The sequence below is a fragment of the Ranitomeya variabilis genome, chromosome 2 (assembly GCF_051348905.1).
Source record: "Ranitomeya variabilis isolate aRanVar5 chromosome 2, aRanVar5.hap1, whole genome shotgun sequence".
NCBI classification, from domain to species: domain Eukaryota; kingdom Metazoa; phylum Chordata; class Amphibia; order Anura; family Dendrobatidae; genus Ranitomeya; species Ranitomeya variabilis.
In genome coordinates, this window is record NC_135233.1 from 724,160,959 (window position 1) to 724,186,430 (window position 25,472).

The 25,472-nt window shown below is 45.0% G+C and overlaps 1 long non-coding RNA gene across 1 annotated transcript; it reads left to right on the forward strand.

Moving 5' to 3' along the window:
- The first annotated feature begins 581 nt into the window (after positions 1-581).
- Positions 582-23,659, forward strand: LOC143809874 (uncharacterized). The gene is made up of 3 exons (XR_013222503.1): positions 582-838; positions 20,992-21,146; positions 23,400-23,659. It is a non-coding gene; the product is annotated as an uncharacterized LOC143809874 (long non-coding RNA).
- Positions 23,660-25,472: the final 1,813 nt, after the last annotated feature.

The window sequence follows — 25,472 nt, forward strand, 5'->3', positions numbered from 1 at the left end:
CAGTGATCAAGATATCAAATATTTCTACTCAAACTACTTGTTAAGGTAGGGTTCTGTCCTACTCATTCTAATTTATAGAAAACAACCTATTCCTGCAATGAGAAGAACCTGCTATTTGTATTAGTGTTTGGTTTTGAGTCTTTTGAGAAGTGTAGCTAAAGATTACAACAATAATATATGAACAGAATCCATCAGGCAGGACAGAAAACTTTAGATAAACTGAGTCATAAGTGATGTAGATTACATTTTGGAGAATAGTTCCCCCCTAGGAATGTCACTCATTGACTACATTGTGTTTTTGCATGAGAAAAGCAGTAACCGATTTAAGGTCCCCATATACATTAGAATAACGTCGGACAGACCTGATTATATCAATGTGTTCAGCTGACAATCGAATGCGTATGTGGGCCATCCTGACATATGATTGCCAAGTAGTAGCAAAGCTACCTGGGAGACAGAGTGTGTGGCTACCCTGGGCCCCGCTCTCTGAGGTGCCCACCTGGAACATGCTAATTTCAACTGTATATGCGCACGCAGCATACTGATACAGTTAAACTCAGTGACAGAGCAGGGAAGCACGATCTCCCTGCACTGCCATTATGGGGCCCATGAGCCGGCACCGGGCCCCCCGATCGTCATCACAACTTCAACTGCCGCTACAGTTGAAAAGCAATGATGAAGACGAGAGCGTTGGAGATGCTTCCTCCTTCATCAATCTTCCTGGGAGTCTGACGTCTCAGTGCAGCAGGTGCAATGACGTCACTTCATGGTGCCCGCTACGCTGAGATTCAGAGCGCTCGCTGCAGAGACTAGAGCAGTGGAGGAACGAGGAGGAGAGGTGAGAATTGTATATATTTTTTTGAACATTGTGGTGGCCATAATATCTGTATGGACTAATATACTGTATGGACTATGGGGTGTTGTAGTGTGACTAATGGTCGCATAGTCAATGGGAGTTATGTGTCGCAAAGATGGCTTGTCTCTGTGATGTAACCCGCATGCATGAAAGCACTAAGAGGTCTGTTTGTTGCACCTGGGACCGGATTATGGGTAGCTTTGAGAGATGGGCGGGTCTAGCTACCCACATACCTCACCTCTGGGTGTGTTTAGCAGCCTATATAATGGAGGCAGTTGTTTGGCACATGGTCTGTATGTTGGGAGGGAGAAGGCCTTCTGTGTGTGTTTGGCTCCAGACCAAACCTGAATACTGGACACTACCCCAGCTTGTGTGCCCACAGGCCAGGCGGAGCAGAGCCCTGCTATGGACATGTGTATTTTGTTTGCCTGATCTAAAGGCTGTTTGTTTTCTGTTTGGTTTCTGGGTTTATAAAGCAATAAACCCGCATGAACTTTTAAAGGAACAAGCCTCCTGTTTTCCTCCCATCACACCCAAGTGAGTAAAACCCATACAGGTGTATTATACTATATGGACTATGGGGCACATTATACTACATGGACTATGGGGTGTTATGGTTCTCAATGGCAAGAGAACATAGCCCAGCATACATAGGAACTAGCTCTTGGAAGGATGGAAACTTAAACTGACCATGAACTAAACCTGCCGCACAACTAACAGTAGCCGGGTAGCGTAGCCTGCGTTTTATCCCTAGACGCCCAGCGCCGGCCGGAGGACTAACTAATCCTGGCAGAGGAAAATATAGTCCTGGCTCACCTCTAGAGAAATTTCCCCGAAAGGCAGACAGAGGCCCCCACATATATTGGCGGTGATTTAAGATGAAAATGACAAACGTAGTATGAAAATAGGTTTAGCAAAATCGAGGTCCGCTTACTAGATAGCAGGAAGACAGAAAGGGTACTTTCATGGTCAGCTGAAAACCCTATCAATACACCATCCTGAAATTACTTTAAGACTCTAGTATTAACTCATAACATCAGAGTGGCAATTTCAGATCACAAGAGCTTTCCAGACACAGAAACGAAACTGCAGCTGTGAACTGGAACAAAATGCAAAAAACAAACAAGGACAAAAGTCCGACTTAGCTGGAAGTTGTCTGGTAGCAGGAACATGCACAGAAAGGCTTCTGATTACAATGTTGACCGGCATGGAAGTGACAGAGGAGCAAGGTTAAATAGCGACTCCCACATCCTGATGGGAACAGGTGAACAGAGGGGATGATGCACACAAGTTCAATTCCACCAGTGGCCACCGGGGGAGCCCAAAATCCAATTTCACAACAGTACCCCCCCCCTCAAGGAGGGGGCACCGAACCCTCACCAGAACCACCAGGGCGATCAGGATGAGCCCTATGAAAGGCACGGACCAGATCGGAGGCATGAACATCAGAGGCAGTCACCCAAGAATTATCCTCCTGACCGTATCCCTTCCATTTGACCAGATACTGGAGTTTCCGTCTGGAAACACGGGAGTCCAAGATTTTTTCCACAACGTACTCCAACTCGCCCTCAACCAACACCGGAGCAGGAGGCTCAACGGAAGGCACAACCGGTACCTCATACCTGCGCAACAATGACCGATGAAAAACATTATGAATAGAAAAAGATGCAGGGAGGTCCAAACAGAAGGACACAGGGTTAAGAATCTCCAATATCTTGTACGGGCCGATGAACCGAGGCTTAAACTTAGGAGAAGAAACCCTCATAGGGACAAAACGAGAAGACAACCACACCAAGTCCCCGACACAAAGCCGAGGACCAACCCGACGCCGGCGGTTGGCAAAAAGCTGAGTCTTCTCCTGGGACAACTTCAAATTGTCCACCACCTGCCCCCAAATCTGATGCAACCTCTCCACCACAGCATCCACTCCAGGACAATCCGAAGATTCCACCTGACCGGAGGAAAATCGAGGATGAAACCCCGAATTACAGAAAAAAGGAGACACCAAGGTGGCAGAGCTGGCCCGATTATTGAGGGCAAACTCCGCTAAAGGCAAAAAAGCAACCCAATCATCCTGATCTGCAGACACAAAACACCTCAAATATGTCTCCAAAGTCTGATTCGTCCGCTCGGTCTGGCCATTAGTCTGAGGATGGAAAGCAGACGAGAAAGACAAATCTATGCCCATCCTAGCACAGAATGCCCGCCAAAATCTAGACACGAATTGGGTTCCTCTGTCAGAAACGATATTCTCCGGAATACCATGCAAACGAACCACATTTTGAAAAAACAGAGGAACCAACTCGGAAGAAGAAGGCAACTTAGGCAGGGGAACCAAATGGACCATCTTAGAGAAACGGTCACACACCACCCAGATGACAGACATCTTCTGAGAAACAGGAAGATCCGAAATAAAATCCATCGAGATGTGCGTCCAAGGCCTCTTCGGGATAGGCAAGGGCAACAACAATCCACTAGCCCGAGAACAACAAGGCTTGGCCCGAGCACAAACGTCACAAGACTGCACAAAGCCTCGTACATCTCGTGACAGGGAAGGCCACCAGAAGGACCTTGCCACCAAATCCCTGGTACTAAAGATTCCAGGATGACCTGCCAACGCAGAAGAATGAACCTCAGAAATGACTTTACTGGTCCAATCATCAGGAACAAACAGTCTACCAGGTGGGCAACGATCAGGTCTATCCGCCTGAAAATCCTGCAAGGCCCGCCGCAGGTCTGGAGAAACGGCAGACAATATCACTCCATCCTTAAGGATACCTGTAGGTTCAGAATTACCAGGGGAGTCAGGCTCAAAACTCCTAGAAAGGGCATCCGCCTTAACATTCTTAGAACCCGGTAGGTCTGACACCACAAAATTAAACCGAGAGAAAAACAACGACCAGCGCGCCTGTCTAGGATTCAGGCGTCTGGCGGACTCAAGATAAATTAAATTTTTGTGGTCGGTCAATACCACCACCTGATGTCTAGCCCCCTCAAGCCAATGACGCCACTCCTCAAAAGCCCACTTCATGGCCAAAAGCTCTCGATTCCCAATATCATAATTCCGCTCGGCGGGCGAAAATTTACGAGAAAAAAAAGCACAAGGTTTCATCACGGAGCAGTCGGAACTTCTTTGCGACAAAACCGCCCCAGCTCCGATTTCAGAAGCGTCGACCTCAACCTGAAAAGGAAGAGCAACATCAGGCTGACGCAACACAGGGGCGGAAGAAAAGCGGCGCTTAAGCTCCCGAAAGGCCTCCACAGCAGCAGGGGACCAATCAGCAACATCAGCACCCTTCTTAGTCAAATCAGTCAATGGTTTAACAACATCAGAAAAACCAGCAATAAATCGACGATAAAAGTTAGCAAAGCCCAAAAATTTCTGAAGACTCTTAAGAGAAGAGGGTTGCGTCCAATCACAAATAGCCCGAACCTTGACAGGATCCATCTCGATGGAAGAGGGGGAAAAAATGTATCCCAAGAAGGAAATCTTTTGAACCCCAAAAACGCACTTAGAACCCTTCACACACAAGGAATTAGACCGCAAAACCTGAAAAACCCTCCTGACCTGCTGGACATGAGAGTCCCAGTCATCCGAAAAAATCAGAATATCATCCAGATACACGATCATAAATTTATCCAAATAATCACGGAAAATGTCATGCATAAAGGACTGAAAGACTGAAGGGGCATTTGAAAGGCCAAAAGGCATCACCAAATACTCAAAGTGGCCCTCGGGCGTATTAAATGCGGTTTTCCACTCATCCCCCTGCTTAATTCGCACCAAATTATACGCCCCACGGAGATCTATCTTAGAGAACCACTTGGCCCCCTTTATGCGAGCAAACAAATCAGTCAGCAGTGGCAACGGATATTGATATTTAACCCCTTAGTGACAGAGCCAATTTGGTACTTAATGACCGAGCCAATTTTTACAATTCTGACCAGTGTCATTTTATGAGGTTATAACTCTGGAACGCTTTATCGGATCCCGCTGATTCTGAGATTGTTTTTTCGTGACATGTTGTACTTCAAGTTAGTGGTAACATTTCTTCGATATTACTTGCGATTATTTATGAAAAAAATGGAAATATGGCGAAAATTTTTAAAATTTTGCAATTTTCAAACTTTGTATTTTTATGCCCTTAAATCAGAGAGATATGTCACAAAAAATAGTTAATAAATAACATTTCTCACATGTCTACTTTACATCAGCACAATTTTGGAAACAATTTTTTTTTTTGTTAGGGAGTTATAAGGGTTAAAAGTTGACCAGCAATTTCTCATTTTTACAACACCATGTTTTTTTTAGGGACCACATCACCTTTGAAGTGATTTTGAGGGGTCTATATGATAGAAAATAACCAAGTGTGACACCATTCTAAAAACTGCACCCCTCAAGCTGCTCAAAACCACATTCAAGAAGTGTATTAACCCTTTACGTACTTCACAGGAACTAAAACAATGTGGAAGAAAAAAATTAACATTTTACTTTTTTTTGCAAACATTTTACTTCAGAACCATTTTTTTTAATTTTCACAAGTGTAAAAACAGAAATTTAACCACAAATTTTGTTGTGCAATTTTTCCTGAGTACGCCGATACCCCATATGTGGAGGTAAACCACTGTTTGGGCGCACCGCAGAGCTTGGAAGTGAAGGAGCACCGTTTGACTGTTTCAATGCAGAATTGGCTGGAATTGAGATCGGACGCCATGTCGCGTTTGGAGAGCCCCTAATGTGCCTAAACAGTGGAAACCCCCCACAAGTGACACCATTTTGGAAACTAGACCCCCCAAGGAACTTATCTAGATGTGTGGTGAGCACTTTGAACCCCCAAGTGCTTCACAGAAGTTTATAACGTAGAGCCGTGAAAATAAAAAATCGCATTTGTTTTCACAAAAATGATTTTTTCGCCCACAAATTCTTATTTTCACAAGGGTAACAGGAGAAATTAGACCACAAAAGTTGTTGTGCAATTTCTCCTGAGTACGTCGATACCCCATATGTGGAGGTAAACCACTGTTTGGGCGCACCGCAGAGCTTGGAAGTGAAGGAGCACCGTTTGACTTTTTCAATGCAGAATTGGCTGGAATTGAGATCGGATGCCATGTCGCGTTTGGAGAGTCCCTGATGTGCCTAAACAGTGGAAACCCCCCACAAGTGATACCATTTTGGAAACTAGACCCCCCAAGGAACTTATCTAGATGTGTGGTGAGCACTTTGAACCCCCAAGTGCTTCACAGAAGTTTATAACGTAGAGCCGTGAAAATAAAAAATCGCATTTGTTTTCACAAAAATGATTTTTTCGCCCACAAATTCTTATTTTCACAAGGGTAACAGGAGAAATTAGACCACAAAAGTTGTTGTGCAATTTCTCCTGAGTACGTCGATACCCCATATGTGGAGGTAAACCACTGTTTGGGCGCACCGCAGAGCTTGGAAGTGAAGGAGCACCGTTTGACTTTTTCAATGCAGAATTGGCTGGAATTGAGATCGGATGCCATGTCGCGTTTGGAGAGTCCCTGATGTGCCTAAACAGTGGAAACCCCCCACAAGTGATACCATTTTGGAAACTAGACCCCCCAAGGAACTTATCTAGATGTGTGGTGAGCACTTTGAACCCCCAAGTGCTTCACAGAAGTTTATAACGTAGAGCCGTGAAAATAAAAAATCTCATTTTTTCTACAAAAATGATCTTTTTGCCCCCAAATTTTTATTTTCACAAGGGTAACAGGAGAAATTAGACCACAAAAGTTGTTGTGCAATTTCTCCTGAGTACGTCGATACCCCATATATGGGGGTAAACCACTGTTTGGGCGCACCGCAGAGCTTGGAAGAGAAGGAGTGTCGTTTTACTTTTTCAATGTAGAATTGGCTGGAATTGAGATCGGACGCCATGTCACGTTTGGAGAGCCGCTGATGTGCCTAAACAGTGGAGACCCCCACAAATGACACCATTTTGGAAACTAGACCCCTTAAGGAACTTATCTAGATGTGTGGTGAGCACTTTAAACCCCCAGGTGCTTCACAGAAGTTTATAACGTAGAGCCGTGAAAATAAAAAAATCGCATTTTTTCTACAAAAATGATCTTTTTGCCTCCAAATTTTTATTTTACCAAGGGTAACAGGAGAAAATGGACCCCAGAAGCTGTTGTACAATTTGTCTTGAGTACGCCGACACCCCATATGTGGGGGTAAACCACTGTTTGGGCGCATGGCTGAGCTCGGAAGCAAAGGAGCGCCATTTGACTTTTCAATGCAAAATTGACTGGAATTGAGATCGGACGCCATGTCGCGTTTGGAGAGCCCCTGATGTGCCTAAACAGCAGAAACCCCCCAAAAGTGACCCCATTTTGGAAACTAGACCCCCCATGGAACTTATCTAGATGTGTAGTGAGAACTTTGAATGCCCAAGTGCATCACAGAAGTTTATAATGCAGAGTCGTGAAAATAAAAAATATATATTTTTTAACAATAAAGATTTTTTAGCCCCCAAGTTTTTATTTTCACAAGGGTAACAAGAGAAATTGGACCCCAAAACTTGTTGTCCAATTTGTCCTGAGTATGCTGGTACCCCATATGTGGGGGTAAACCACTGTTTGGGCGCATGGCAGAGCTCGGAAGGGAAGGAGTGCCATTTTGGAATGCAGACTTTGATAGAATTGTCTGCGGGCGTTATGTTGCCTTTGCAGACCCCTAATGTACCTAAACAGTAGAAACCCCCAACAAGTGACCCCATTTTGGAAAATAGACCCCCCAAGGAACTTATCTAGATATGTGGTGAGAACTTTGAATGCCCAAGTGCTTCACATAAGTTTATAATGCAGAGTAGTGAAAATAAAAAATATTTTTTTTCCCACAAAAAAGATTTTTTTAGCCCCCAAATTTTTATTTTCACAAGGGTAACAAGAGAAATTGGACCCCAAAAGTTGTTGTCCAATTTGTCCTGAGTATGCTGGTACCCCATATGTGGGGGTAAACCACTGTTTGGGCGCACGGCAGAGCTCGGAAGGGAAGGAGCGCCATTTTGCAATGCAGACTTTGATAGAATTGTCTGCGGGCGTTATGTTGCCTTTGCAGACCCCTAATGTACCTAAACAGTAGAAACCCCCACAAGTGACCAAATTTTGGAAACTAGACCCCCTAAGGAACTTATCTAGATATGTGGTGAGAACTTTGAAAGCTCAAGTGCTTCACAGAAATTTATAATGCAGAGTAGTGAAAATAAAAAAATATATTTTTTTCCAACAAAAAAGATTTTTAGCCCCCAAGTTTTTATTTTCACAAGGGTAACAGGAGAAATTGGACCCCAAAAGTTGTTGTCCAATTTATCCCGAGTACGCTGATGCCCCATATGTGGGGGTAAACCACTGTTTGGGCGCACGGCAGAGCTCAGAAGGGAGGGAGTACCATTTGACTTTTTTAGCGCAAAATTGGCTGTCGTGTTTGGAGACCCCCTGATGTACCTAAACAGTGGAAACCCCCCAATTCTAACTCCAACCCTAACCCCAACACAGCCCTAACCCTAATCTCAACCCGATCCATAATCCTAATCACAACCCTAACGATAATCACAACCCTAACCCCAAAACAGCCCTAATCTCAACCCTAACCATAACCCTAATCAAAACCCTAAATCCAACACACCCCTAACCCTAATCCCAACCCTAACCCTAATCCCAACCCTAATCCCAAACGTAACACTAATCCAAACCCTAATCCAAACCCTAACCCTAATCCCAACTCTAACCCTAACTTTAGCCCCAACCCTAACTTTAGCCCCAACCCTAACCATAACTTTAGCCCCCGTCGTCACAAAAAAGTTCAATGTAACCTTTTTTTTGTACGTCGCGTCCGCCATTTCCGCGGATGCGTGGCCGTAACTCTGCCCCCTCCTCCCCAGGACATAGACTGGGCAGCGGATGCGTTGAAAAACTGCATCCGCTGCCCACGTTGTGCACAATTTTCACAACGTGCGTCGGTACATCGGGCCGACGCATTGCGACCGCCCCGTACCGACGCAAGTGTGAAAGAAGCCTTAGGCTACTTTCAGACATAGCACATTTTTGAGCGCTATTTTGCGGGCGCTTTTCAAAAATGCGCAATGTCATTTTCGTCTGCCGGCAAAGTGAATGAGAAATTCACTTTGCCGTTCAGACACACCGCAAAAAAACGCGGCGCTTTTGTCTGCAAACACGCCGGCGTAAAAAGAATTGACATGTCAATTCTTTACGCAGCGGCGTGTCTGCGTATCCCCCTAGGGCCCCATATTACCTTCCACACACAGCGCCTTTGTCCTGGGTGTCGGCGTCTTTGTACGGAGGGGTTGACACCCAGGACCGGACGTGACGTCGGACAGGAAGAGGGAAGCCCCCGCCCCCCAGTGAAGCAGCATGGAGTCCTTCTGTGTGTGTGTGTGTGCGTGTGTGTGCGTGTGTGTGTCCCCATGCGACGCTAGTGCCACCATTGTGCTAAGTCGCCGTATGGGACTACTACTCCCATCCGGTATTAGGATGGGAGAGTTGTCCCTGTGTCCGGCGACTTAGCACAATTGTAAAGTTACACAAAACACCTACACACAATACACATACATGACACACAGTACATACAACATATAACACAGAGTATATACTCACCAACAGCACACTTGTAGGCGAAGCCCTCGATCCTCCAGGAAAAAATCCAAAAATAATAAACCAAATTCATACTCCCTGTCCGCAGAATCCATAAAACGAGTGTCCCACGCCGATCGGCTGCTCTCCGGCGATACACTGCCAGGAGCGAAGCTCCTAGCAGTGTATCGCGTACTGTTCCGGAGTTCAATGACTCCGGCGTCTCGGTTAACAGCAGTACAGCTGCGTTGAACTTTCCCACGCAGCACTGCCGTTAAGCGAGAGTGCCGGGGTCAATGACCGCCGGTAAACTCGCTCGCGCATGCGCAGTGACACACCGACAGGAACTATGGCTCCTGTCAGTGTGTTGCTGCAGCCGTGGAGAGCAGACATATCTCTGGATGTGTCTGTTCTCCATGGAAAATCTTGATACGTGGCACTTAAATATGTGGCAATTAAATACGTGACACGTGGCACTTATACGTGATACGTGTCACTTAAATACGTGGCACTGAAATACGTGATACGTGGCACTTTGATACGTTGCACGTGTCACTTAAATACGTGGCACGTGGCACTGAAATATGTGGCACGTGGCACTTTGATACGTGGCACGTGTCTCTTAAATACGTGGCACGTAAAGATGTGGCACGTGGCACTTTGATACTTGGCACGTGGCACTTTGATACGTGGCACGTGGCACTGAAATATGTGGCACGTGGCACTTTGATACGTGGCACGTGGCACTGAAATACGTGGCACGTGGCACTTTGATACGTGGCACGTGGCACTTTGATACGTGGCACGTGGCACTTTGATACGTGGCACGTGGCACTTTGATACGTGGCACGTGGCACTGAAATATGTGGCACGTGGCACTTTGATACGTGGCACGTGGCACTTTGATACGTGGCACGTGGCACTTTGATACGTGGCACGTGGCACTTTAATACGTGGCACTGAAATATGTGGCACGTGGCACTTTGATACGTGGCACGTGTCACTTAAATACGTGGCACTGAAATATGTGGGACACGTCGCACAAAAAAGTTACATGTAGTTTTTTTTGTGTCGACGGTCCGCCGAAGCACGACGCATCCGTCGCACGACGGATGCGACATGTGGCAATCCGTCGCAATGCGTCGCTAATGCAAGCCAATGGAGAAAAAACGCATCCTGCAAGCACTTTTGCAGGATGCGTTTTTTCTCCAACGACGCATTGCGACGGAAGCCAAAAAACGCTAGTGTGAAAGTAGCCTAACCCTAACCCTAGCCCTAACCCTAAATTTAGCCCCAACCCTAACCCTAACTCTAACCCTAACCCTAACCCTAACTCTAATCCTAACCCTAACCCTAATTTTAGCCCCAACTTGTCTTCTCCTGCCGGCCGGCAGATGGCAGCAGATGGCGGGCGCACTGCGCATGCGCCCGCCATGATGAAAAAGCCGGCTGGCAGGAGAAGACAGAAGAGGACCCAGGGACCCCGGGTGAGTATGATAGGGTCCCCGAATCCCCCTATTTCTCTGTCCTCTGATGTGCGATCACATCAGAGGACAGAGAAATAACTGATCGCTTTTTTTTTTTTTTTTTTTTTGCGGTCACCGGTAAACTGTTAATTACCGGAGATCGCAAAGGAGGGGTCGGTGCAAATCGACCCCGATCATGTTCTTTGGGGTCTCGGCTACCCCCGGCAGCCGAGACCCCAAAGAACATCCGGGTGCCGGGCGGCGGGCGCACTGCGCGTGCGCCCGCCATTTTTTCCCGGAAAAAAGATGGCGGCGCCCATGGGGAGACACGAGGAGCACCGGGGGAGGTAGGTAAGTATTGGGGGGCTATTGGGGGCCATCGGGGACCACATTTCTCTGTCCTCCGATGTGCGATCACATCGGAGGACAGAGAAATTAAACGGCAAATCGCGTTTTTTTTTTTTTTGTTGCGACCGCCGGTAAACGGTTAATTACCGGCGATCGCAACTCGGGGGTCGGTAAAAACCCCCCGAATCATGTTCTCTGGGGTCTCGGCTACCCTCGGCAACCGAGACCCCAGAGAAAATCCGACTCTGGGGGGCGCTATTCACTTTTTCCACAGCGCCGTTAATTAACGGCGCTGTGGTTTAAGTACCCTTAGCGGCCGCCGTTAAAAGGCGTATCGGCGGTCGTTAAGGGGTTAACCGTGATTTTATTCAAAAGCCGATAATCAATACACGGCCTCAAAGAGCCATCTTTCTTAGACACAAAGAAAAAACCGGCTCCTAAGGGAGATGACGAAGGACGAATATGTCCCTTTTCCAAGGACTCCTTTATATATTCTCGCATAGCAGCATGTTCAGGCACAGACAGATTAAATAAACGACCCTTAGGGTATTTACTACCCGGAATCAAATCTATGGCACAATCGCACTCCCGGTGCGGAGGTAATGAACCAAGCTTAGGTTCTTCAAAAACGTCACGATAGTCAGACAAGAATTCAGGAATCTCAGAGGGAATAGATGACGAAATGGAAACCAAAGGTACGTCCCCATGCATCCCCTTACATCCCCAGCTTAACACAGACATAGCGTTCCAGTCGAGGACTGGGTTATGAGATTGCAGCCATGGCAATCCAAGCACCAACACATCATGTAGATTATACAGCACAAGAAAGCGAATAATCTCCTGATGATCCGGATTAATTCGCATAGTTACTTGTGTCCAGTATTGTGGTTTATTACTAGCCAATGGGGTGGAGTCAATCCCCTTCAGAGGTATAGGAGTTTCAAGAGGCTCTAAATCATACCCACAGCGTTTGGCAAAGGACCAATCCATAAGACTCAAAGCGGCGCCAGAGTCGACATAGGCATCCGCGGTAATAGATGATAAAGAACAAATCAGGGTCACAGATAGAATAAACTTAGACTGAAAAGTGCCAATTGAAACTGACTTATCAAGCTTCTTAGTACGCTTAGAGCATGCTGATATAACATGAGTTGAATCACCACAATAAAAGCACAACCCATTTTTTCGTCTAAAATTCTGCCGTTCGCTTCTGGACAGAATTCTATCACATTGCATATTCTCTGGCGTCTTCTCAGTAGACACCGCCAAATGGTGCACAGGTTTGCGCTCCCGCAGACGTCTATCGATCTGGATAGCCATTGTCATGGACTCATTCAGACCCGCAGGCACAGGGAACCCCACCATAACATCCTTAACGGCATCAGAGAGACCCTCTCTGAAATTCGCCGCCAGGGCGCACTCATTCCACTGAGTAAGCACAGACCATTTACGGAATTTTTGGCAGTATATTTCAACTTCATCTTGCCCCTGAGATAGGGACATCAAGGCTTTTTCCGCCTGAAGCTCTAAATGAGGTTCCTCATAAAGCAACCCCAAGGCCAGAAAAAACGCATCCACATTGAGCAACGCAGGATCCCCTGGAGCCAATGCAAAAGCCCAATCTTGAGGGTCGCCCCGGAGCAAGGAAATCACAATCCTGACCTGCTGAGCAGGATCTCCAGCAGAGCGAGATTTCAGGGACAAAAACAACTTGCAATTATTTTTGAAATTTTGAAAGCAAGATCTATTCCCCGAGAAAAATTCAGGCAAAGGAATTCTAGGTTCAGATATAGGAACATGAACAACAAAATCTTGTAAATTTTGAACTTTCGTGGTGAGATTATTCAAACCTGCAGCTAAACTCTGAATATCCATTTTAAACAGGTGAACACAGAGCCATTCCAGGATTAGAAGGAGAGAGAGAGAGGAAGGCTGCAATATAGGCAGACTTGCAAGTGATTCAATTGAAAGCACACTCAGAACTGAAGGAAAAAAAAAAAAAAAATTTTTCAGCAGACTTCTTTTTTCTCTCCTTTCTCTGCCAATTAATTTAACCCTTTGTGGGCCGGTCAAACTGTTATGGTTCTCAATGGCAAGAGAACATAGCCCAGCATACATAGGAACTAGCTTTTGGAAGGATGGAAACTTAAACTGACCATGAACTAAACCTGCCGCACAACTAACAGTAGCCGGGTAGCGTAGCCTGCGTTTTATCCCTAGACGCCCAGCGCCGGCCGGAGGACTAACTAATCCTGGCAGAGGAAAATATAGTCCTGGCTCACCTCTAGAGAAATTTCCCCGAAAGGCAGACAGAGGCCCCCACATATATTGGCGGTGATTTAAGATGAAAATGACAAACGTAGTATGAAAATAGGTTTAGCAAAATCGAGGTCCGCTTACTAGATAGCAGGAAGACAGAAAGGGTACTTTCATGGTCAGCTGAAAACCCTATCAATACACCATCCTGAAATTACTTTAAGACTCTAGTATTAACTCATAACATCAGAGTGGCAATTTCAGATCACAAGAGCTTTCCAGACACAGAAACGAAACTGCAGCTGTGAACTGGAACAAAATGCAAAAAACAAACAAGGACAAAAGTCCGACTTAGCTGGAAGTTGTCTGGTAGCAGGAACATGCACAGAAAGGCTTCTGATTACAATGTTGACCGGCATGGAAGTGACAGAGGAGCAAGGTTAAATAGCGACTCCCACATCCTGATGGGAACAGGTGAACAGAGGGGATGATGCACACAAGTTCAATTCCACCAGTGGCCACCGGGGGAGCCCAAAATCCAATTTCACAACAATGGGGTGCATTATACTAAATGGACTATGGGGTGCATAATACTGCATACCTATGGGTGGATTATGCTGTGTGGGTTATGGGGTGTATTATACAATATAGACTATATGGTGCATTATGCTGTATAAACTATGGTGTGTATTATACTGTATGGACTATGAGGTGCACTTGAGGCTGGTTTCACACTTGCGTTTTGATCTGCAGCGTTTTTAAAAAAAATGCATGTGGTGAAAAAATGCATTTAAACGCGGCAAAACGCCGCGTTTTTTAGACGCATGCGTTTTTGCATGTAGAAAAAAAACGTGGCGTTTTGCCGCGATTACATGCGTTTTTTCCAGCGTTTGCATTTTTTAAACGCATGCTGAGAAGTGTGTGACAGCTGCCAATCATCAAAATCAACTAGAAAACCCACTATAAACAGAAATAGCTAGGGTTAGGGTTAGGGATAGGATCCCTAGTAACCCTAGGGATCCTAACCCTAACCCTAACCCTGACAAGCCACCCCCCACCATCAAGGTGATAAAGGCATCCTAACCCTAACCCTAACCCTACCCCTAACCCTAACCCTGACAAGCCACCCCCCACCATCAAGGTGATAAAGGCATCCAAACCCTAACCCTACCCCTAACCCTAACCCTAACCATGACAAGCCACCCCCCACCATCAAGGTGATAAAGGCATCCAAACCCTAACCCTAACCCTACCCCTAACCCTAACCCTAGGGATCCTAGGGATCCATAGGAATTGGCTATTATGTTAATTTTTGGAATGTTTAAAAAAAATTGAACATTCAACTTTTTTTTCACAAAATTTTTACTTCAGATCCAATTTGTTTTATTTTACCAAGGGTAGCAGGAGAAATTGGTCCAAAAAAGTCGTTGTACAATTTGTCCTGAGTACGCCGATACCCCACATGTTGGGGTAAACCATTGATTGGGCACATGGCAGAGCTCGGAAGGGAAGGAGCGCCATTTGACTTTTCAATGCAAGATTTGCTGGAATTGAGATCGGAACCCATGTCGCAATTGGAGAGCCCCTGATGTGCCTAAACAGTGGAAACCCCCACAAGTGACACCATTTTGGAAAGTAGACCCTTTAAGGAACTAATCTAGATGTGTGGTGAGCACTTTGAACCTCCAAGTGCTTCACAGAAGTTTATAATGTAGAGCTGTAAAAAAAAATTCATATTAATTTTCACAAAAAATGATCTTTTTGCCCCAAATTTTTTATTTTCCCAAGGGTAACAGGATAAATTGGACCCCAGAAGTTGTTGAGCAATTTGTCCTTTGTACGCTGATACTTCATATATGGGGATAAACCACTGTTTGGGCGCATGGCAGAGCTCGGAAGGGAAGGAGTGCCATTTGACTTTTCAATGCAAAATTGGCTGGAATTGAGATCGGAACCCATGTCGTGTTTGGAGAGCCCCTGACGTGCCTAAACAGTGGAAACCCCCACAAGTGACACCATTTTGGAAAGAAGACCCCCTAAGGAACTTATCTAGATGTGTGGTGAGCACTTTTAACCCCAAATTGTTTCACTAAAGTTTAGAATGTAGCGCTGTGAAAATTAAAAAATCATTTTTTCTTTCCACAAAATGATGTTTTAGCTCGCAATTTTTTTTTCCCAAGGGTAACAGGAGAAATTGGACCACAAAAGTTATTGTACAATTTGTCCTGAGTACGCTGATACCCCATACATTGGGGGGGAACCACTGTTTGGGTGCACGGCAGAGCTCGGAAGGGAAGGTGCGCCGTTTGAAATGCAGACTTAGATGGATTGGTCTGCAGGAGTCATGTTGCATTTGCAGAGCCCCTGATGTACCTAAACAGTAGAAACCCCCCTCAAGTGACCCCATATTGGAAACTAGACCCCCCGAGGAACTTATCTAGATGTGTTGTGAGAACTTTGAATCAAGTAGTGTTTCACTACAGTTTATCACGCAGAGCCGCGAAAATAAAAAATATTTTTTTTTCCACGAAAATGATATTTTAGCCCCCACGTTTTTATTTTCCCAAGGGTAACAGGAGAAATTGGACAACAAAAGTTGTTGTCCAATTTGTCCTGAATACGCTGATACCCCATATATGGGGGGGAACCACTGTTTGGGCACACGGCAGAGCTCGGAAGGGAAGGAGCGCCGTTTGAATTGCAGACTTAGATGGATTGGTCTGCAGGTGTCATGTTGCATTTGAAGGAAGGAGCACTGTTTTAGTTTTTCAAAGCAGAATTGGCTGGAATTGAGATGCCATGTCGCATTTGGAGAGCCCCTGATGTGCCTAAACAGTGAAAACTCCCCAATTCTAACTGAAACCCTAACCCCAACCCAAACCCCAGCCCTAACCCTAGCCCTAACCCCAACCCTAGCCCTAACCCTAGTCCTAACCCTAGCGCTACTTTCACACTAGCGTTTTTTTGCATACGTCGCAATGCGTCGTTTTGGCGAAAAAACGCATCCTGCAAAGTCATCTGCAGGATGCGTTTTTTCCCCATAGACTAACATTAGCGACGCATTGCGACGTTTTGACACACGTCGCAACCATCGTGCGATGGTTGCGTCGTGTTGTGGCGGACCGCCGGCAGCAAAAAACGTTACATGTAACTTTTTTTGTGCCGACGGTCCACCATTTCCGACCGCGCATGCGCGGCTGGAACTCCGCCCCCACCTCCCCGCACCTCACAATGGGGCAGCGGATGCGTGGAAAAACAGCATCCGCTGCCCCCGTTGTGCGTCGCCTGCACAGCATGCGTTGGTACGTCGGGCCGACGCAGCACGACGGCCCCGTACCAACGCTAGTGTGAAAGTAGCCTAACGGGAAAATGGCAATAAATATATTTTTTAAAATTTTATTATTTTTCCCTAACTAAGGGGGTGATGAAGGGAGGTTTGATTTACTTTTATAGCGTTTTTTAGCGGATTTTTATGGTTGGCAGCCATCACACACTAAAAGACGCTTTTTATTGCAAAAAATAGTTTTTGCATCACCACATTTTGAGAGCTATAATTTTTCCATATTTTGGTCCACAGAGTCATGTGAGATCTTGTTTTTTGCGGGACGAGTTGACGTTTTTATTGGTACCATTTTCGGGCACATGACATTTTTTGATCGCTTTTTATTCCGATTTTTGGGAGGCGGAATGAACAAAAACCAGCAATTCCTGAAATTCTTTTAGGGGGGCGTTTATACCGTTCCGCGTTTGGTTAAAAGGATAAAACAGTTTTATTCTTCGGGTCAGTACGATTACAGCGATACCTCATTTATGTAATTTTTTTATGTTTTGGCGCTTTTACACAATTAAATCTATTTTATATAAAAAAATAATTGTTTTTGCATCGCTTTATTCTGAGAGCTATAACTTTTGTATTTTTCTGCTGATGATGCTGTATGGCGGCTTTTTTTTTGCGGGACAAGATGATGTTTTCAGCGGTACCATGGTTATTTATATCCATCTTTTTGATAGCGTGTTATTCCACTTTTTGTTTGGCGGTATGAGAATAAAGCGTTGTTTTTTGCCTCGTTTTTTTTTACGGTATTCACTGAAGGGGTTAACTAGTGATATAGTTTTATAGGTGGGGTCGTTACGGACACGGCAATATCAAATATGTGTACTTTTATTGTGTGATTTTTTTTATTTAGATAAAGAAATGTATTTATGGGAATATTTTTTTTTTTTTCTTTATTTAGGAATTTTTTTTTCTTTTTTTTTTACACATGTGGAAATTTTTTTTTTTACTTTTTTACTTTGTCCCAGGGGGGGACATCACAGATCGGTGATCTGACAGTGAGCACAGCACTCTGTCAGATCACCGCTCTGACAGGCACATTGCAGAGGCTTGCCGGCGCCTGCTATGAGGAATTCTCAGCAGACGCCGGCAAGCAGGGTCATCTCATGACCCGGAAGGAGTCCCGCAGCCATCTTGGATCTGGGGACTCCTTCCAGGTCACCGGAGCAGCGCAATCTCATCGCGCTGCTCCGGTGGGAGAGCGCAGGGAGCCCCCGTCCCTGCGCGATCCCCCTCTATGCCGCTGTCACTATTGACAGCGGCATCAGAGGGGTTAAATGCCCGCGATCGGCGATAGCGCCGATCGTGGGCATTGCTGCGGGGTGTCAGCTGTCATATACAGCTGACACCCGCACCCGATCACCGCGGCGCTCAGCGTGAGACTGCGGTGATCGGGGCGCCGTACTAGTACTGCGGCTGGCACTAATGCAGTGCCGGCAGCGCAGTACTAGTACGGCGCATGTCGGGAAGGGGTTAAGTATAGAAAAAAAAAACGCATGCGTTTTTTAGCGCTAAAACGCAGCGGACAAAAACGCAAGTGTGAAACCAGCCTGACTGTATGGACAATGGGGTGTATTATACTCTATGGACTATGGGATGCATTATACTACATGGACTATGAGGTGCATTATACCTTATGGACTATGGGTTTCATTATACTGTATATCTATGTGGTGCATTATGTTGTATGGACTATGGGATGCATTATAGTATATGGACTATGGGGTGTATTATACTTTATGTACTACATAGTGCATTAGCTATATGGACCATGAGGTGCATTATGCTTTATGGACTATGGGGTGCATTATACTATATTGACTATGGGGTGCATTAAACTGTTTGGACTATGGGGTACATTATGCGATATGGACTATGAGGTGTATTATACTATATGGACTATGGGGCAGATTTTATTACGTGGACTATGGGGTGTATTATACTAAGTGGACTATGGGGTGCATTATATTGTGCACCTATGGGTGGATTATGCCATATGGACTATGGGGTGTATTATACTATATAAACTATTGGATACATTATACAGTATAAACTATACTGTATGGACTATGAGGTGTATTATACTGTATGGACTATAGGGCGCATTATACTACATGGACTATAGGGTGTATTATACTGAATGGACTATGGGGTGCATTTTGCTGTATTGACTATGGGATGCATTATAGTATATGGACTATGTGGTGCATTACACAGTATGGACTATGGGGTGCATTGTGCTATGTGGACTATGGGGTGCATTACACTGTATGAACCATGAGGTGCATTTTGCTATATGGACTATGGTGTGCATTATACTGTTTGGACTATGGGGTGCAATTTACTGTTTGGACTATAGGGTACATTATGCTATATGTACAATGGGGTGCATTATACTACATGGACTATGGAGTGCATTATACTATATGGACTATGGGCTGCATTATACTATATGGACTATGGGCTGCATTATACTGTATGGACTTTGGGGTGCATTATACTATACAGAGGACTATGGACTGTGCATTATATCGTATGTACTAGGGGGTGCATTATACTATATTAAGGACTATGGACTGTGCAGTATACTGTATGGATCATGGTGTGCATTACACTGTATGGACTATGGGGAGCAATATACTACATGGACTATAGGATGCATTATTGTATACTGATTATGGGGTGCATTATAATATATGGACTATGGGGTGCAATTTATTGTTTGGACTATGGGGTACATTATGCTATATGGACTATGGGGTGCATTATACTATATGGACTATGGGCTGCATTACACTATATGGACTTTGGGGTGCATTATAATATAGAGAGGACTATAGGCCATGCATTATACTGTATGGACTACGGGGCTGCATTATACTTTATGGACTATGGGGTAACATAGTTATTAAGGTTGAAGGAAGACTTTAAGTCCATCTAATTCAACCCATATCCTAACCTAACATGCCCTAACATGTTGATCCAGAGGTAGGCAAAAAGCCCCATGTGGCAAATAGTAAGCTCCACTTTGGGGAAAAAAATTCCTTTCCGACTCCACATACGGCAATCAGACTAGTTCCCTGGATCAACGCCCTATCAAGGAATCTAGTATGTATACCCTGTAACATTATACTTTTCCAGAAAGGTATCCAGTCCCCTCTTAAATTTACGTAATGAATCACTCATTACAACATCATACGGCAGAGAGTTCCATAGTCTCACTGCTCTTACAGTAAAGAATCCGCATCTGTTATTATGCTTATACCTTCTTTCCTCCAGACGAAGAGGATGCCCCCTTGTCCCTGTCTCAGGTCTATGATTATAAAGATCATCAGAAAGGTCTTTGTACTGTCCCCTCATATATTTATACATTAAAATAAGATCACCCCTTAGTCTTCGTTTTTCCAAACTAAATAGCCCCAAGTGTAATAACCTATCTTGGTATTGCAGACCCCCCAGTCCTCTAATAACCTTGGTCGCTCTTCTCTGTACCCGCTCTAGTTCAGCTATGTCTTTCTTATACTCCGGAAACCAGAACTGTACACAGTATTCTAAGTGTGGTCGCACTAGTGACTTGTATAGAGGTAAAATTATGTTCTCCTCATGTGCATCTATGCCTCTTTTAATGCATCCCATTATTTTATTTGCCTTTGTAGCAGCTGCCTGACACTGGCCACTGAATATGAGTTTGTCATCCACCCATACACCCAGGTCTTTTTCATTGACGGTTTTGCCCAGAGTTTTAGAATTAAGCACATAGTTATTCATCTTATTACTTCTACCCAAGTGCATGACCTTACATTTATCCTCATTAAAGTTCATTTGCTATTTATCAGCCCAAGCTTCTAGTTTACAAATTACACTAGTTTATAAATCATCCTGTAATATAAAATTGTCCTCCTCTGTATTGAAAACAGAGGTACATTATGCTATATGGACTACTAGCTGTTTCCAGCCAGCTAACGCTCGGCATGCTCATTGCTATCTAATTAATGCTGCTGGTGATTAAACTAAAGTAAATAATGACAAAATTCAACAGCGCTTACGCAGGTGGTAAATTAACTTAAAATGAAGTTAATAACAATAATATCTCTCTCTGTCCTTATCAATCTGCTCAGGTGTTCGTTGTTGATAACCAATCCTACGATTTAGTCGATATTGTTGTTGTCGATCAGCTACTGCATCGTTCTCTGGATTTTCCTGCGGCCTGTGAGATGGACCTGGCGACTCTTCTTGGCCCATTTTGTTTGGGAGAATGCGGATGCAATTAAATGTACGTTTACCTTGGCTGAAGTGGTTGAATTACATAGAAAGGAAGTGCTGCAAGTGGTAATGTGGGGGGGCGGAGCCTCGTGTGGTAATGTGTGGGGACGGAGCCTCATGTGGTAATGTGTGGGGATGGAGCCTCGTGTGGTAATGTGGGGGGACGGAGCCTCGTGTGGTAATGTGGGGGAATGGAGCCTCATGTGGTAATGTGTGGGGACAGAGCCTCGTGTGGTAATGTGTGGGGACGGAGCCTCGTGTGGTAATGTGTGGTGAAGGAGCCTCGTGTGGTAATGTGGGGGGACGGAGCCTCGTGTGGTAATGTGGGGGAATGGAGCCTCATGTGGTAATGTGTGGGGACAGAGCCTCATGTGGTAATGTGTGGGGACACAGCCTCGTGTGGTAATGTGTGGGAATGGAGCCTCGTGTGGTAATGTGTGGGGACGCAGCCTCGTGTGGTAATGTGTGGGAATGGAGCCTCGTGTGGTAATGTGTGGGGACGAAGCTTCTTGTGGTAATGTGTGGGGACGGAGCCTCGTGTGGTAATGTGCGGGGACGGAGCCTCGTGTGGTAATGTGTGGGGATGGAGCCTAATGTGGTAATGTGGGGGGGCGGGATTATGTGTGGTAATGTGGTGGGGGGCAGGATTATGTGTGGTAATGTGGTGGGGGGCAGGATTATCTGTGGTAATGTGGTGGGGTGGTGGGATTATGTGTGGTGATGTGGTGGGGGGGCGGGATTATGTGTGGTGATGTGGTGGGGGTGGGATTATGTATGGTGATGTAGTGGGGGAGCGGGATTATGTGTGGTAATGTGGTGGGGGGTGGGATTATGTGTGGTAATGTGGTGGGGGGGCGGGATTATGTGTGGTAATGTGGTGGGGGGTGGGATTATGTGTGGTAATGTGGTGGGGGGCGGGATTATGTGTGGTGATGTGGTGGGGGCGGGATTATGTGTGGTAATGTGGTGGGGGCGGGATTATGTGTGGTAATGTGGTGGAGGCAGGATTATGTGTGGTAATGTGATGGGGCGGGATTATGTGTGGTAATGTGGTTGGGGCGGGATTATGTGTGGTGATGTGTTGGGGGGCGGGATTATGTGTGGTGATGTGGTGGAGGGGCGGGATTATGTGTGCTAATGGGGTAAAGGGGTGGGATTATGTGTGGTAATGGGGTGGGGGGGCAGGATAATGTGTGGTAATGGGGTGGGGGGGCGGGATTATGTGTGGTGATGTGTTGGGGGGCGGGATTATGTGTGGTGATGTGTTGGGGGGCGGGATTGTGTGTGATGATGTGGTGGGGGGGCGGGATTATGTGTGGTGATGTGGTGGGTCGGGGTTGTGTGTGGTGATGTTGTGGGGGGCGGGATTATGTGTGGTGATGTGGTGGGGTGGGGTTGTGTGTGGTGATGTTGTGGGGGGCGGGATTATGTGTGGTGATGTGGTGGGGGGGCGAGGTTATGTGTGGTGATGTGGTGGGGGGTGGGATTGTGTGTGGTGATGTGGTGGGGGGCAGGATTGTGTGTGGTAATGTAGTGGGGGCGGGATTGAGTGTGGTAATGGGGTGGGGGGTGGGATTGTGTGTGGTAATGGGGTGGGGGGCGGGATTGTGTATGGTAATGTGGTGGGGGGGCCAGATTGTGTGTCGTAATGTGGTGGGGCGGGAGTATGTGTGGTGATGTGGTGGGGACGGGATTATGTGTGGTGATGTGGTGGGGGACGGAGCTACTGTGCAGGGGGCATGATTAGCGAGTAATCATGATGCCTCTTATATATATAGATGGGGAGCATTACACTACATGGACTATGGGATTTATCTTTCTAGTAAAACCTGTTTTCGTTGGTAAAATCTGTATTCTGTGAAGACAGATTTTCCAAATACTGAGACCAGAGATGAAAGTTTGTGCATTTAAAATTTTATAGAGGTGGGAAGAGGAAGGAGGCATTAGAGCAGGCAGACATTGTTGCTGCAAGTCCTGAAATGACTGTTACAATTTTCCATAGGATTTTATGAGCACCAACTGGTATCTCCTATCTCCATAATGAAAAAGTCTGTATTCAGTGAATACAGATTTTACCTGTGAATTGACGATATTAAGATACTGAGAATGAATGATCAGTCCTGTTGGAAAAAGATGCAGATTTCTCTAATATGATATATAGTCAAAATTTCTTGTTTTCATGTGTATTATCGATATATGAAAAAACAAAACTTAAGTGTATGTGCACACATTGCAGGGTTTATTTTCCATTTTTTCCTCACAGTTTTGTCACAAAACCTGCCGGATTCCTAGTACCAGCAAAGTGAATGAGAGTCCTGAAGACTCATGCACAAGTTGCTTATGTTTTCCTTGGGTTTTCAGAAGATTTAAAACAGCAGCATATGAATTCTTGCAGTTTTTGCAGCAGGTTTCGCCCATACTAATGAGTGGGAAAATATATGTAACAAAAGCGCATACAAACACCACGTAGCGTTTTTCCTGCCAATACATCAGGATTTGCAGCAGATGCAGTAATTGACCCGATTGACTCACAGAAATTTTTCCCATGCTGACTGGATGGCACTTGCATCTTCATCTGACTCTGTCCATGTGGCCACAATGGTAGCCGACCATGATGATCAATGATGGAATTATTAATGACATAAATGCAAGAATCAAATGTGCTGTGTACAGTATAAGTTCTTTATACTACAGAAATAAAAGGGCCTTGTGTGCAGTATACTGTAAAAAACATAGGCTTTAAGTGTTTGGTACAAGAATGTAAATGACTAGAAAAATTAAAATGACTGTTTCCGGTTGGAAGTTATTCACTATCTTAATGATACAGGATAACTTCCTGATTGCTGGGGATCTGGCAGCTTGGAACCCAAATATTCCCAAGAATCTGAGCTCTGAAGCGCAACATTTGAATGAAGCGGCGGTCGATCATGCGCACTGATGCTCCATTACTTCCTAATGGGACTACCGGAGATAGCTGACTGACCTCAAACCATAAAGTGTGATATCACACAATAATGACAGCTAATTTATTTTAACAAATATTACAGTCTTTTCTATTCACATGTAAAGTGTGAATGTCAAAAGTTGTGCATTATTAAAATATTATTTTTATTTACAGTTAGGTCCATATATATTTGGACAGAGACAACATTTTTCTAATTTTAGTTATAGCCATTACCACAATGAATTTAAAAAAAACCAATTCAGATGCAGTTGAAGTTCAGACTTTCAGCTTTCATTTGAGGGTATCCACATTAAAATTGGATGAAGGGTTTAGGAGTTTCAGATCCTTAACATGTACCACCCTGTTTTTAAAGGGACCAAAAGTAATTGGACAGATTCAATAATTTTAAATAAAATGTTAATTTTTAGTACTTGGTTGAAAACCCTTTGTTGCCAATGACTGCCTAAAGTCTCGAACTCATGGACAAGGAGTTTCCTCCTTTTTGATGCTCTGCCAGGCCTTCACTGCTGTGGTTTTCATTTGCTGTTTGTTTGTGGGCCTTTCTGTCTGAAGTTTAGTCTTTAACAAGTGAAATGCATGCTCAATTGGGTTGAGATCAGGTGACTGACTTGGCCATTCAAGAATATTCCACTTCTTTGCTTTAATAGACTCCTGAGTTGCTTTGGCTTCATGTTTTGGGTCATTGTCCATCTGTAGTATGAACCGACGACCAATCAGTTTGGCTGCATTTGGCTGTATCTGAGCATACAGTATGTCTCTGAATACCTCAGAATTCATTCGGCTGCTTCTGTCCTGTGTCACATCATCAATAAACACTAGTGACCCAGTGCCACTGGCAGCCATGCATGCCCAAGCCATCACACTGCCTCCGCCGTGTTTTACAGTTATGTGGTATGCTTTGGATCATGAGCTGTACCACGCCTTCACCATACTTTTCTCTTTCCATCATTCTGGTAGAGGTTGATCTTGGATTCATCTGTCCAAAGAATGTTCTTCCAGAACTGTGCTGGCTTTTTTAGATGTTTTTTAGCAAGTCCAGTCTAGCCTTTTTATTCTTGATGCTTATGAGTGGCTTGCACCGTGCAGTGAACCCTCTGTATTTACTTTCATGCAGTCTTCTCTTTATGGTAGATTTGGATATTGATACGCCGACCTTCTGGAGAGTATTGTTCACTTGGTTGGCTGTTGTGTAGGGGTTTCTCTTCACCATGGAGATTATTCTGCGATCATCCACCACTGTTGTCTTCCGTGGGCGCCCAGATCTTTTTGCATTGATGAGTTCACCAGTGCTTTCTTTCTTTCTCAGGATGTACCAAATTGTAGATTTTGCCACTCCTAATATTGTAGCAATTTATCCGATGGGTTTTTTCT